We start from the raw sequence: 10,070 nt of genomic DNA, 5'->3' as shown, positions 1-10,070 counted from the left end.
CCGACGCGCGATTTTCTGTATCCGTTACGCGTCAAGTGCCCCGACGTGATTCGTAACTCTGTGAAAAATAGTCGGAAGTGACAGCATGGCACTCGCCGCGCCACGTGAATCAGTGCCGCTATGCTGTCTCGATAACGGATCTCGATCGCGGGCGAGATTTTCACCCTGGTCATAACGAATCACCTGGCGAAGGACTGCGCCGGTGATGAATTAGCGCTTGTCACACAGGGACGACAAACGGAGAGCGGCAGCAGCTAAAATTAATACGTTTTAGCGCGGACACGCGGAATCTGTGACATTTACGATCGCACGAACATCACACGCGTGCACCTGCGACCGCGTGCATGTTTAATGATGGTGTGCGTATATGTACATAACACAGAGTTTCTCCTGGGTGTGAGTTATCGTGATTAACTTTTTCCTGTATTCAAGCGGCAGATAAGCGCCCATAAAGAACGTCACACTTGCGACGATAAATCGGGTTTATTATGTTTCGTCGAAAATCTTTGTATGATTAACTGACTCAACCTCGCCGTTTCATGACATTCATTCTTTAAGATTAACGCGAAAAACGCTTTATTTACTGATTATAACAATCGAGAATTTATACTACGTCATGTAATTAGAGAGAAGCTGTACATCTTTTATTAAAAATCTGTGTATGATTAATTGATTTAATATCGCCATTTCATGACATTAATTCTCGTATTTATTTTTTAAGATTAACGCAAGAAATGTTTTGTTTACTGATGGTTTATAAACGCTAAGAATGTATACCTTGCAATTATAGTTACAAGCTTTATATATCTTCTTGTTTGTTTATATTAAATTTTGGAAGAAAAAATTTCTTATGAATATATAGATTTGCGGATTAATTGTTTCAAGGCTGAATTAGAAAACAGTATTATGAAAAGCAATAGCCTTGTATCCATTCGTGTGAGACATTCTCATGTAATTATTTCGTTAATCATTTCTGGTCTTGGAACTGAATATATGGCATGTCTGAATATAGGTATGACATTTGTCCCTCTATTCCCTAGACGGGAATTACGTTGATTATTCTAATTGCAAACTACGGGAGTAATTCAATAACGAGCAGTTATGCCATAACAGTCATCAAATTAAACTTTATATGAAGAGGAGCACATATATGTATTTCTCGGGAATAAGAATATATGCATGTGCACCTAAAATTATTAATGAATAATTACATTTTGTCCTAATATTCATAATAAATTTGCAATATATCTCTAATAATTACATAGACATTTGTATTTTTTCGATAAATTTAGAAGCATAATGATATGCATATTTCTTCTAGAATAAATTTCAAGAGAATCAATTTCTCGCCATACAAAAATGTGAAGCATTCTTTTTTATCGTTTTAATATAATTTAAATATCTTCATCAAGAAAAAAAAAACATTTTTTTAATCATATGTTAATTAGAATACTGTTCTGCGCTATATAAGTAAAGAATATATCAGAAAAGAAAAAATATACCTTTGTTCACTTGGAAAAAAATTAATAAATGTTTTAGTCAAAGAAGAGAAAATAATATGAGACTTTCGAGTTACATTTAATTCCAGCGTTCGCAAAATTTACACTTCGAGCTTCTGCCTTGTGCCAAATGAAACCATTGTACTTGCATTTAATTATGTAATACGATCGATCGGTAATTAGAATGTAAGGCTTCTATTCACTACTACTATCTCAGATTGTAACGTCAGAATCGAGAAAACACACAATTAAAATTATTGCAAATTATATTTGAATGAAAATAATTTTCAATAAAATATGCAATTGATAAAATAAACTTTTAAAATATACCCATAACTGTCTTCTTGTTTTGGGGAGAAATTAAATTACATTTAATTATATGCTATGTTATTTATTTGACAATTGTCATATTGTCATAGTTATAAATATGGCTCGTTTCGTTTTTGGTTATATGCGTAATTCATTTCCAGAGAGATATATGGTTATTTATTAATTAACAAACCAAGAAGAGTTTTCGGTATATTTTACTATTATAAGACGATGGGGGTGGTGGTGGGATTTTTTAATTGAGTAATAGCAACTTTAATTGTATACAAACTTACCTTTTGTGTCTCCAGATAAATCAATTCTATTGATTATAAATATTTTATTAAAACATATTTCCATATTAATTTATTTTGCAAGATTTTTTATTGTATATTTTCTCGCTTCTAACATTACAATCTGACATAATAATGGTGAATAAACAGGAACTTTATACATATAGTAATGGTGTATCGTATTTTTCACGAAATTGGTCTCTTTCTTCTTCCGCGAAAATACAAATGAGGAAGTAGTGTTTGTGAAATGATTATGAGATGATTGCCTTATTGTTATCTTATTACTAGATCCATCTCCAAAATTGGATTTGTAACTAGACACGAAAGGAGGATATTGACTTGCGCGGATAGAAGCGAGATAGAAGCAATTGCATATTGCAACGCCATGCTAATAAGCGGCTATGTCATCTCAATTAATCGCCCAGTGCCTTGCTCGTCGTAGAGACGTGTGCCAGTTGGAATGTTGCAAGTTACAATGAGGTATGCACAAGATGGAACGGGTTCGGGGACGAGGACAAGGCTTCCCACGGGGACAGTATGCACAACTACCCGTAGTTGAGAACGATCGAGATCCCTTCGTATATCGCTATGCACGCGAACGATGGAATGGCCGAGAAGACACGATACACACGTTTATCGCACAGCTGTTGCAGCAACAACACGTTCATTCGATAAAAATCATCGGCCACACGCATTCATCAGGCGGACTATTACATGGAGATAATCGCCGCATTCCTTCGATGGTGCCGACTTTCTTCTCGTACACAATCAAACGTACGCAACTCGCAATGGTGCAAACTCAACGGATTTTGTTGGCGCAAATTAAAACTTCGTGGAGCGCGCGTTTGACGCTTCACAGCAGCTTTGAACGCGCAATTAACGCACTTTAATTACGTAACTCTCCAAACGCCGGAATTTCCTCCTGAAGATTCGTTCGACTTAAATTACGGTTCGAACTAAAGAAAAGAAGAGATAAGCGCAAATTGGCAAAGAGTCTAAGAACTCTCACTTTAGGGACGATTTATAAGATTTCAGTCTGATTGTAGTATAAAATTTAATTTGATTTTATGCTAAATGCCATGCATTTTGATATGTTCATTAATATATTTTATATATGTATGAATGCATTCTTTAAATGTTTTTTTTGTGTTATAAATGTTTTAAGTGAAAAATTTTACCATAAACTATGAATCCTTGCATGAATTCGATCTTTTAAGGACTATTAGGTGTATAATCTCTGCAAAAAGTTATTGGAATTGAAAATTTATACTTTCTAAGAAATAAATAATATAATAGCATACATATTAAATAGTTTAATGAGGCCAATATTTAAATTTAATAATACAATTTTTTAATTCAAGTACATTTTTCTCATTTTATCTTAATTATTAAAAAAAAAACATCTACTTCTTATATTGAAATAATCTTTGATCCAGGTTTTAAATTACCGTCAAACTTCTTGCATTACTTTCAAATGCAATATAAAATAATAATCTACAATTTTCTTCGTTTTGTTAAAAAATACATGTAAATACATATAATATTCTTAAAGTTGAAGAATACGATAATTAAATGCCCGGTAAATGAGTTCTAGTAAATTTATTTTAAGGCACAAAATATCAAATGGTACTACATATGCATTTAGAGATTTTTTTTTAGAAGTCGATATTATTCGTTTAATGTTTTAATTTCTCCAGAAATTGGTTATTTCAAGACGTACGTAACATGTATTGGTAAATCAAAGCAATGTTACATTCGAGTACGTTCTGTACCGTTGCATCAGTGATTACCGGTTCGGTAATTAATGCGACTTGATACCTAATTACTCTCGATCGTATCGTCAATCATCGACTCGCTCGGCTGTGCACTTCTGCGGGGTGCAGCAGTTAACGATCGGTAGGAGGAATTAAATCGTGATTTTGTCCGTGGTTAACGAAGCATTTTAGGAAACGCGATCTTCAGCCGAGCTTTCTGTGACTAATGTATGCCAAATAATTATCTACGCCGACATGTTCGTACCGCCACGAAGTTAACAGGCTTTTTCTTCGGATTCCGCGTATTGAAATAATGACGGGAAAACACCGTCGCGAGGAACGCGCCTAGATTACAGATTCTGTTTTCTAAAACCAACAAAACAAAATAAAAAAAAAGTCGAATGTTTCTTTTCATTGTGTGACCTATTTCAAAAAATTCTTCTCTGCGAATATGTCCATGCACCTGTATATAGTTACCAAATAAAATAGAAAATATAAGAGAATTTAGTTTCAGGACAGAGAATGAAACTGATTACCGAAATCAGATTCTGCAATTAAGTTCAAATGAATTTATAGAATAATTTGTAACTTTATAATAATTTATAATTTGAAGTATATACAATATATATATTTATATATTAAAAACTCAAATAGACAGAAATGCCAATAAATGTATCAGTTAATGGACATGATTCAATTATTGGATGAAATAACAAAAACTTTAAACAATTATAATTCGAGATTAAATCGATAAGAATAAATCCAAAAATTTTTAATAAAAAAGTTTTAATTGAAAAAAAACATTTTAAATTATTATATAATTATATATAAGCTTTTAATAAAATGTAAGACTTTAATAAATTCGTTGTTTACAAAAATTTAATAAGACGAATTTATATATATATATATATATTCAGAGTAAGTTTAATATTTAAAATTATTGTTACTTCGTTCAATAATTGGATCATGTTCACTAACTGGTATATTTACCTTAATTATTTTCTTTTTTTTTCAATATTTTTGAGAGAGAATATTCTGTCTAAATTGAAAAAAAAACATGATTGTGGTTACAAGGATGGTTCTATAATTTCCCGATTAATTGGACATATAACAAAGTTTCATACTGTATTTGTATTAAATTAATTTCGACTTCATAAATAACTCAATTACAACATCTACCAAGTTAATTAGATTGAGAACCTGTTATTTAGAGTTTTGTATTATTTGTTTAATACATAGTTACACTGGACTATTCCATTAATGTGTACTATCAAGTATGCAAAAAATGAGACTGAAGCTTAACGGAACATGAGCGACTGACCGTAATGTTACGAACAAACACTCTATAATAATATCAGATCGGACGTGAACTTTTTAGCATTTTTTTCCGTTTCTTACTTTTTATGGAAAAATAGTAGTTTAAAGTTCATTCTTGCAATCTTAAATTAAACTATTAGCTCAACTCGTGAGAGACTTATCCGATGTTATTCATGAAAATTCAGCGAACCATTTATATACACAAATATCGACGTGGTTTTCGCGATGAGGACGCTTCGGTTAACGGCTTCGGGCTCTTGACCGCTCTTCTCCTTTCTCCGTAATCGTCAGAATGATTTCCTCGAGGCTTCTGTTTACAGGTGCGCGGGCGTACGGTGTATAACCCATGTTACGTGCTGGCTTGTATGTGTTGTGCATGACTGTGTGCGTATATCATTCCCAGATAACGAAGCAACGGTACTTGCAGTTGACCGCGGGCGGCCAACACAACTGTGTGTAAAAGGCAAATAGTGTTGGCTATGTGTGCGAGGTCCAATATTTGCATGACAATTTGGACGTCACGCGGGACGCTCATCTTACACACCTATTTCTGATAGAAGACGAGTCATGGGTGCCAACGATATTAATCTCGTCGTGCGTTCTAAATCTTCCGTCTATCAAAATTAATTCTTACGGAGAAAGCAACCAGAACTTTATTTAGGGATTCACGAATACGTGTCCCCGAACGTGTTCGCAATAACGCGCTCTGATATTCCTCATTTTGCAACCACATTTTGGGCTGCAGCGGTTTGTCTTGTGGCATACTTGCGGCGAGAATTTTATTTTTATTCGGATTTACGTCGGCAGTTGTATTAATGGATATAGTATAATTCTGGTTTATGGAAATCGCGCGCGTATCCAATTTTACCGGACTTTTCCGTTTATTATATTCTGCAACTGTTAGCAATCCTGTAATACACACACATTACGATAACGTGGTAACGTAGAATTGAAATTAAATAATTCTGAAATAAGCACGCAAGGGAATGAGCCAATGTATTCATTGGTTCGGTACTAATTAAAAAACTGATGCTTATATATAATCGGCGCAAAATGTTAGTTACAGCTTATCGCCTTCTCTTTTCAATGTGCACCAAACAATTTCAATTTTTATAACTATAAAAAAAGGAATGCCAAGTATAAATATTGTTCAAGTTGCTAATTAAGAAATATTTATAGTTGCGAATAAACTAATATGTCCACTAAGAGAAATATAATTTAAATTTTACGATGTAAATATTTTTGTTATTGTTTACTTCTACAATCTACCGCAATAAAATTTATCCATGTGTAATAATGTTAATAGATAATACATACGGAAGTGTGATGTATAAAGTGCGCGAAGCTACCTGAGCTGCGTGAAGCTACCTGAGCTGTGTGAATTCAAATTACCTGAGTTGCGGGAAGCAACTCTACTTGAGCGATTTACTTGTGAAAGTATCGACGTATTCGTTTTGCTACATTCTTATTACATTCTACTGCATTCACGACTTCCTGTAGCACAAACGACAATCCGCGTAATAGCACCATCGTATACCGTATTTTACATCCCAAGAAATTATAGCACGCTAGCGATCTAACGTATAATACGGAATGTACATGATTGACGTATCCGATGATGGTCGTCACAATTGTGCAAGTAATGAGGTCTGTACTTTCTAAAGTAGATCCGTAAATAATATTATATTAAATAATATTAGTAGTAAAAACATAATCAATTATTTTATAACTTTAGATTTGTATTAAAATTATTATACATATATTTTGACTGATAAAAATATGATGATAAATATTTAAGAAATTTAAAATTATTAACAAATCGTACGAATATTTAACAATATAATAAATCTAAAATATTGTCTATGTCTGGAGCTCTTAAAAATAATTCCTTTATTATTTTAATTTTAGATCGCGCGTGATATTAATTATTTTTATCGAAGTGGGGCACGATGAATCTTGAATAACATTTCGTCTAGAGTTTAAAACAGAAATAAAAACTGAGTGAACAGAAAGGGAGAAGTACGCGAGTGACTTTGGCTTCTGCCGGCGCAAAAATTTCCACGGGCGTAATTAAGCGACTCGGGTGGGCAGTGAGCGGGCGTGCATGGAGTTCTAATTGCATTCGTTAGCGGCCGGCTGCGATCGCATAAATAAACCTCGGATGAGGTTTTATCGGGACTGCGTAATGACGGACTTTACGGTTTTCCACTGATTTTACGGTTTTCCTTACCGGAACAACGTACATAGTACGTAACTCTAGCAAATACGCCGCGCTGGGATTTACGCCACAGAAGTCAGAAAAAATAGAAGGAGTGGGGGTAATTTTCCCGCAGCTACTCTGTTACATGCCTTTATTATGCCATATATTATATTAGTATTGTGTTATGATTTCAGCTCCTAAATGCACGGTGTAAACGTAGCCATTGTTCGTTTACTTTAAATATAGTAAATAATATTTAATAAATTAAGTTTTTGATAGGTGCGTATATACCGGAGTTACCCTATTTGTTTTCCTTTTTTCGTGCCCCGGCCGAATATGAGCCACGAACGTGGCATGACGCGAAACGCTTAGAAAGTTTGAGCTAAGCACTTTTCCCGCCGTGCTGAAAGGCTGGGAAGTTGCGCTCGTCCAGGAATGTATATCGACGAAGCCCGCTGCGCGCCGTTGCGGCCGTTGTTCGAGCGGTCACCGACATTACGACTCACCGGACTCGATATATTCCGTGCATTTACTTTCGCGATTGTTGACGAGGAAGTGCATCCATCCGGATAACATCGACGTGCTCGAAGACCGTGAGGAAGAGCCTTCCTTTTCGGTCGGCAGAAGAAATAGCTTCTTGGAATTAGACGATATACGGAAAGAACGGTTTCACTGAAGTGTTTAAAAATTAAATTATAAGATGCAAATCTGAAAATAATTTTGTTGAACCATCGAAATAATTATGCTTAAGCTGGTTCCTAAGATATTAAAATTTTTTGTAGTATTGTTCATTATACTTGAGTATTCTACACTGTTAAATTCGTAATGTCAAATTACACCCAATTTAAATTGTTTTTAATTATTTCCATAGGTCTTCACTGTTCCTATTTAATATGGTATTAATTTAATTAAAACAATGGAATTAAGCAATTTAACTCGAGAAAATGTATTAAGTTTAATTTAATTCCAATTTCGTTTATATACTAATTGTAAGTGCATGTGTTAATATGGAACTTGTTTATTTTCAAACTAACCACAGAAATGGATTAATTTACATTTTGACACATATGGAAGCTAAAAATAACATAATGTTATTTCTCAAAGGATTGGGTAACCATTGTTATTTGATATCTAGCAGTGTACACATAAATATTTTGATGGGGTTCAACTAAATTATTTTTAGATTTATATCTAAATGAATTTTTAGATATTTCAGCAAAATCTTTTTTTTCGTATACTTACTCGCCACATCGGAAAAAAAGAAGAATAGGAACTATTGGGAATGGATACTGATGAAGTTAATCGGGCTTTATGAGGAAAGAACAAATTTTGAATTGAATCCTTTTTTGACAATGCTTTTCATTGTTTTCACTTAACGAAAATACTGAAAATTAGAATGAAAAGCGACATCGTCGGCGAAAATTTGAATGGAAAACGACATTGTCGACGAAAATCCGAATGAAAGCGGCGTTGTCCTTGCGGAATTAGTTCGTCTACCGCGAAAGGTTCAATTATGGGGATGATGTTGAACGTAGGACGTTATGCAGACTAATGTAGCGCAATAAATCACTTAATTGAAATCACAATACTACCGGTGGTTAATTTATGGCTTGAGAGAACTAAGTGTGCTCTCTCTAATGGCTGACTTTCTTAAGTTACATCGGTTTACCGACGGGATATTTGGTCGACATGGCAATTATTTCTGTCGACCTGATTTCGAAGTTTGCAGTGAGTGCAAGATGGCTATTTCACCGTAATATGTAATTTCCCTGTAAAGCGGAGCTTTACATCAATGTCCTATCGCGGTGTTACAATTTGGTTTTTGTTTTCACTGTTACATGAATACGCCAGTTAATTACACATAATCCTGAAACCTGATCCATGCATCGATGCACAACACCTATATTGTTACGACCTGCGTCACGTCATAAATAGGGCATGGCGAATGCGGAATTTGGCTGGAAAGATTTAAAACGCCGCTTTTTACTTATATATGGAAAGAACAATTTTGCTGAAACATCTAATAATTTGGGTAAATAGAGATCTAAAAATAATTTATTGAATCATCAAAACAATTATACAGGGTGTTTCCAAATTAAATGGCAAAACTTCGGGAGCGTGTAGAGGAGTAAAAAACTAAGAAAAAAAGTCCTATAGACATATGCTCGTTTTCGCTCCGTTTCAGAGAAATCGAAAAAAAATGTTTACATTTCTTGCCATATCTAGCACCGACATATTTGATTACATTTTCCACTTTCTGTTATGAATTTGTCAGTCGCTCTTTGAAAGCCTTTAACAGTAGATGAATTTTGTCTTTTGCAATATGCCGCGTACGTATTCTAATAGTGAATATGCTGATATGGTTTTTGTATACGGTTTCTGCAACGGTAATGCTTTAAAGGCGGTGCGAGAATATGCACGACGATTTCCAAACAGAAGAGTGCCAAACCGAAGAGTGTTTATGTTGACATTTAATAGATTGCGAGAGACTGGATCATTTTCAATTCGACAAGAAAACAACCGATTTCAAGCAGCGTTACGAAGAGATTTGCAGGCAGGGAATCGTATTTTACAACATTTTGACAATCATCCTGAGACCAGCGTTCGGAATGCGTCGGCTGTATTGGGAGTGTCACCACAAACAATTTGGCGAACTGTAAAAGGAGATAATCGCTATCCCTACCACATTCAAAAAGTGCAA

General features: G+C 34.3%; 1 protein-coding gene across 1 annotated transcript in view; it reads right to left on the bottom strand.

Annotated features, from left to right (window-relative positions):
• Positions 1 to 10,070, bottom strand: part of LOC108726076 (D-beta-hydroxybutyrate dehydrogenase, mitochondrial) — a 26,355-nt gene that overhangs the window by 12,817 nt on the left and 3,468 nt on the right. The gene's annotated exons all lie outside the window — the stretch shown is intronic.

This window comes from Mycetomoellerius zeteki, unplaced genomic scaffold (genome assembly GCF_001594055.1).
Source record: "Mycetomoellerius zeteki isolate Tzet28-1 unplaced genomic scaffold, Tzet1.0 scaffold382, whole genome shotgun sequence".
NCBI classification, from domain to species: Eukaryota; Metazoa; Arthropoda; class Insecta; order Hymenoptera; family Formicidae; genus Mycetomoellerius; species Mycetomoellerius zeteki.
The sequence above is the reverse complement of the archived record's forward strand: the minus strand, read 5'-3'. Positions and strand labels throughout refer to the sequence as shown.